The sequence below is a fragment of the Mya arenaria genome, chromosome 3 (genome assembly GCF_026914265.1).
Source record: "Mya arenaria isolate MELC-2E11 chromosome 3, ASM2691426v1".
NCBI lineage: Eukaryota > Metazoa > Mollusca > Bivalvia > Myida > Myidae > Mya > Mya arenaria.
In genome coordinates, this window is record NC_069124.1 from 65,721,310 (window position 1) to 65,727,309 (window position 6,000).

Genomic DNA, 6,000 nt, shown 5'->3' on the forward strand with positions numbered 1-6,000 from the left:
ATCATCGTATGTCATCACTCTCTTCCTTACTTCTATTCGTATGTCATCACTCTCTTCCCTCCCTCTATTCGCATGTCATCACTCTCTTCCCTTCTTCTATTCGTATGTCATCACTCTGTTCCCTTCTTCTATTCGTATGTCATCACTCTATTCCCTTCTTCTATTCGTATGTCATCACTCTCTTCCCTCTCTCTATTCGTATGTCATCACTCTCTTCCCTTCTTCTATTCGTATGTCATCACTCTCTTCCCTACTTCTATTCGTATGTCATCACTCACTTCCCTCCCTCTATTCGTTTATCATCACTCTCTTCCCTACCTCTATTCGTATGTCATCACTCTCTTCCCTACCTCTATTCGTATGTCATCACTCTCTTCCCTACTTCTATTCGTATGTCATCACTCACTTCCCTCCCTCTATTCGTTTATCATCACTCTCTTCCCTACCTCTATTCGTATGTCATCACTCTCTTCCCTACTTCTATTCGTATGTCATCACTCACTTCCCTCCCTCTATTCGTTCATCATCACTCTCTTCCCTACCTCTATTCGTATGTCATCACTCTCTTCCCTACCTCTATTCGTATGTCATCACTCTATTCCCTTCTTCTATTCGTATGTCATCACTCTCTTCCCTCTCTCTATTCGTATGTCATCACTCTCTTCCCTACTTCTATTCGTATGTCATCACTCTCTTCCCTACCTCTATTCGTATGTCATCACCCTTTTCCCTACTTCTATTCGTATGTCATCACTCTCTTCCCTACCTCTATTCGTATATCATCACTCTCTTCCATCCCTCTATTCGTATGTCATCACTCTCTTCCCTACCTCTATTCGTTTATCATCACTCTCTTCCCTACCTCTATTCGTATGTCATCACTCTCTTCCCTACCTCTATTCGTTTATCATCACTCTCTTCCCTACCTCTATTCGTATGTCATCACTCTCTTCCCTACCTCTATACGTTCGTTGTTCGAGATTGATCTTGAAATTTCTATTTTGCCGTAAAATTGCAAACTTGGTCCCGTCGAGAAGTTTTTTGGGTCTGGGTGTAGAACTATTGGGTTGGGGAAAACGTGAGGTTATGGCCATATATAAAAGCCTCTGTTCTATTGCAGTTCTTGAAAAATGATTCGTTTCCTTCTGGCCTTCTGCTGGAGGCAAACTCTTCGTTCAGTGTGAATGTGGACATCGACGTGTGGCTCTGTTTATGAGAAATGTGAGCATAGCATTGCATTTAGAAGTGTTCGAAAAAAATCAAAAACAAGTAAAATTACATTATACCGTATATTGCTTGTCATTTGAATTGTTCGTTTTGAACACTCCGGGTGTGCTTTCTAAGGATGTATCTTATAGGTGTGTTTGTAAATGTAGATATGGTGAAAAATCGAACTTATAACGAAATGTAAGTCGACCGCAGTCCCGACTAAATTGTCAACGATTACGTTAATCGTTATTGAAAAATATTTGTTGAATGTCTTTATGATTTTATAAACGCAGAAGCGTGTTGTGGCATAGAAGTTTGAATTAAGCTCGATTCCCATTGATCAACAAATAATTGCATCATCAAAACATGTGATTATATATATATATATATATACATTCACGTTCATGTTCAAAAGAAAATTGGTTTGGGTCCCGCCTTCTATTTTCTGTAGTACAGTAGAGAAGTACACCATAACAAATTGTGTTTCACATGTATCTCTTGGTCCATACCGTGGACGATATCTTAGTCAGTGGAAGTTTTGTATATCTAACCTAAAAGCTAAGTAATGATTCCCTGTGCGTTATCCAATAGGCTAAGTAATGATTCCCTGTGCGTTCTTCAATAGGCTAAGTAATGATTCCCTGTGCGTGTTACAATAGCCTAAGTAATGATTCGCTGTGCGTTCTTCAATAGGCTAACTAATGATTCCCTGTGCGTTCTACAATAGCCTTAGTAATGGTTCCCTGTGCGTTCTTCAATAGGCTAAGTAATGATTCCCTGTGCGTTCTACAATAGCCTTAGTAATGGTTCCCTGTGCGTTCTACAATAGGCTAAGTAATGATTCCCTGTGCGTTCTACAATAGCCTAAGTAATGATTCCCTGTGCGTTCTCCAATAGCCTAAGTAATGATTCCCTGTGCGTTCTCCAATACGCTAAGTAATGTTTCACTGTGCGTTCTTCAATAGGCTAAGTAATGATTCACTGCGCGTTCTCCAATACGCTAAGTAATGATTCACTCTGCGTTCTCAAATAGGCTAAGTAATGATTCCCTGTGCGTTCTCCAATTCGTTAAGTAATGATTCCCTGTGCGTTCTTCAAGTGGAAATTGGAGATACTATAAATAAGTTTACTTAAGGGCCTATCACAGTGCAAAAGTCGTTTGAAGGACCAAAACATAAAATGTTTATTTAGTTTTGAGGTTCAATATTTAGCAAACATAATACATATATCCGTTGCAAAATGGACATCTGTAAATAGAAGTTGATTAAATTCTATGAAAATTTCTTAATAAAACAGCATTTGCATTTTTCTGGAAATGTTTTCATACAAAATGAATGTGTTTTGTGTCAAAATACTAGTAGTCAGTACTGCCCAATCAACAATGAATTGTGGTATTGCAGCAAGAAGGATATTTGCATTTTTGTAATTAGAAAATGAATATCTTTCTTATTTATAAAGATAGCATCAAGAACTCACAAGACATTGTTGAATATGTAGTCTGGGACATTTTGACACAAAAACAGTTATAGTGTCGACAGCCTTTTCCGAAAAAATGCAAATGCTTATGCTTTTTGGTCCAAAATCTGATAAAATATTATTTCGTATAACTCCTTATTACCCCAAAATATGCTGCAAAGGATATATGTTTTACGTCCTAAGAAATTGTTCGTCAAAGCTTAATAAATAATGAACATTTTATTTTTTGGCTTTTGTACTGTTGAATGCCTTTAAATAAATCGTGTAGAAGGATCTATTAATTAATGTTTATAACTTACTTAAACTGTATACGTTTATGAATGGCAAAAACTGTCTTATTTGGTTTGGATATTTGAGCACAAGGTATATTGAGACTGTACGCGTCGCAATTACTTGGAAAACGCTGTTGCTGGCAAAAGAGTGCTTATAGTTACCTCTGAAATTCCGAAATGAACTATTCCGATGGCGAAAACAAACACAGCCATGTTCATCACGTACATTACAGGACGCTCCATTGTGTTTTAGTAACTGTGATGGTTCGTCAAAAATATCGCATTTTTATCAAAAAGGGCTTCATTAATCTCTGATGAAAATACAAGGAAATTTATATCATATCATATGGTAACATTGTTATCAAGTCACAAAAAACGCATTGACAAAAATATTGATTATGTGATAGATACAGTACGAGATTTTCTTCAAAAGTGTCCTCTTACAGACGTAAGACGCCGTTTCGCTAGGGCGAACAGCTATTCTGTCCGAGGCGAAGTCTGTAAGAGGACACTTTTGAAGAAAAACGAGTAATTGTATCTGACATATACGATGATAAGTGTATTGCATAAACTAGTGAGCTAATAAATGCATTAATAAATAAAAAAGACAGATTTATAAATAGAACATAATAAAGAGAAATATTTTTCCGAAAGATAAAAATTAGATTATTATCATGGCCTTTCTAAATACAATTGGCTAGTGGGATTACTCGAAATTCTCGTGCACGGTCCGCTTACAACCGTAAGATGACACTTTTTCAATAGCTCCGCTGGGGGTATAGTCAAATACTTTTTTGTCAGCAAAACTAAAACAAACGAGGATCAAAAGACTCAAATTGTCTCCTTTTCTTCTTCTGCCACATTCAATTAAAGTATTACAGCTATTTGTATTCATCTTCTGGGATTATAAGATAGTAATCGCTGTCATATGTAGGGAGTTTTAGATTCAAAATGGATAAACATGTAAAATATATGAGTAATTACCCACAATGGTCTATTGGTGGGATATGTCTTGAGGACATATTCAACTGTATGCTGCCAAGCATCCCATAGCCTAGGTGCTTTTTATTGTGACTTTAAATTACGAACGCTTTTGAAAATTATTCAAAAGATAGCATCAATCCATATATGCTTGTCAAGAATTTCGACAAGGTCGGTTATGATGATTGAGCTGCAAACACATGTTTTGCTGACCCTAGTTGACCATCAGACCCAATATGCACAGTTGTTTTCAAAGTCGTGAGTACTGTTTTGGAAATCAATGTAGTAGGCGCCAGAAATTGTCTTTGTCATCCCGCGTGCGGTGAGCGAGACATAATGGTTCTTTAGACGGGTTCTGTGTTTGCCTGTTTCCTTGCGGAAGTGTGGAGGTGCGCCCTTCCACACTGAACCTTGTCCTGGCTCATACTTCAGCATGCATTATAGGGCAGACAGACAGACAGAAAAGACAGACAGACATAAATTGTTTATTGTCGTAAACATGTTTAACAGCTTCTTGACAAAATAGTTGAAAATATAGAAAATATAAACACACATATAAATATTCAGTATGGTCACAACGATGCATGGCCTAAATACAAATAACAGAGTAAAGTATAAGTGAGTTAAATTGAAGATAAACATACAGGTTATCGAAAGGAAATGGCCATGAAGGTTCACCATGATAAGTTGGTGTGTCGCGCACAAGTCCAAGGGGGCATTTTAAATAAACACGTTGAGATAAAACACTATATGTTTTATCATTTGTGACACTTGTACAGATTAAAGACAATTGAAGATACGACTTAAATTCCTTATATCTAAACGGCCCATTGAAGATACGACTTAAATTCCTTATATTTAAACGGACCCCAGGTCTGTACCTCAAAGGTCAGGGTAACGCATAGAGGTCAATGTTTGAAATGGTCCATGTAAAGGCTGTATTTTGGCCATGAGTGATAGGATTTAAAAACAAACTTTCCTTTAAGGTTCACCATGATGTGGTTGCGTGTCGCGGACAAGACACAGGTCTGTACCTCAAAGGTCAAGGTCACCCTTTGAGGTCAAAAGTTGAAATGATCATTGTCCGGGCTGTATTTTGACCGTGCATTATAGGATTTTCATCTGTTAGCTTGCCATACACTACGATGAGATGGCATGTCGCGCACAGCACCCTGATGTGTACCTTAAAGGTCGAGGTCGCCCTTTCTGGTCAAAAGTTGAAATATTCTTTGGCCCGGCTGTATCTTGACCATGCATTATATGATTTTCAAAAAACAAAAACCTTAGGGTTCACCATGATAAGGTGGCGTGTCGCACACAATACACAGGTCTGCTCTTTGTCACGCTTAGAAGCCAAAGGTAGCAATGGCTCTTGCCCGGGCCATATATTGACATGCATGATAGGATTTTCAAAAATCTTGCCATGAAGGTTGACCATGATTAGGCGGCGTGTCCCACTTGAGACCGAGGTCTGTAACGCAAAGGTCAAGGTCACTTTTAGAGATCATTAGTTGAAATGATCAATATCCGGGCTGTATCTTGACCATGTATTTGAGGGTTTTATAAACAAATGCAATTAAGGTTCACCATGTTGAGCAGGAGTGTCGCGCACAAGTCCCAGGTTGGTACCTCAAAGGTCAAGGTCTTGCTTACAGGTCCGATGTTGAAATGGTCCATGTCCGGGGCCATGTATACTGACCATGCATTAAAGGATTTTAAAAACTAAAAATAAATTGCCATGAAGGTGCATCATGATGCGGTGGGATGTCGCGTACAAGACCCAGCATGTCTGTTCCTCAAAGGTCAATGTCACCCTTAGAGACCAAAGGACGAAATTGTCATTGTCCAGGCTGTATGTTTACCGTGCATTCTAGGGTTTTCGATAATTAATCTTGCCAATATCTATTATGATGTCACTATAGTTTTCCTTATATTTGAAATATGTTTGAATGATTAACATCTTTGAATTAGAGATATAAAATTAAAAATGAACGACCTTAAATAGCATTGATATTTTATTAAGATATTGTAAAAATTCAAATCATAACAAGTTCACTTTTAA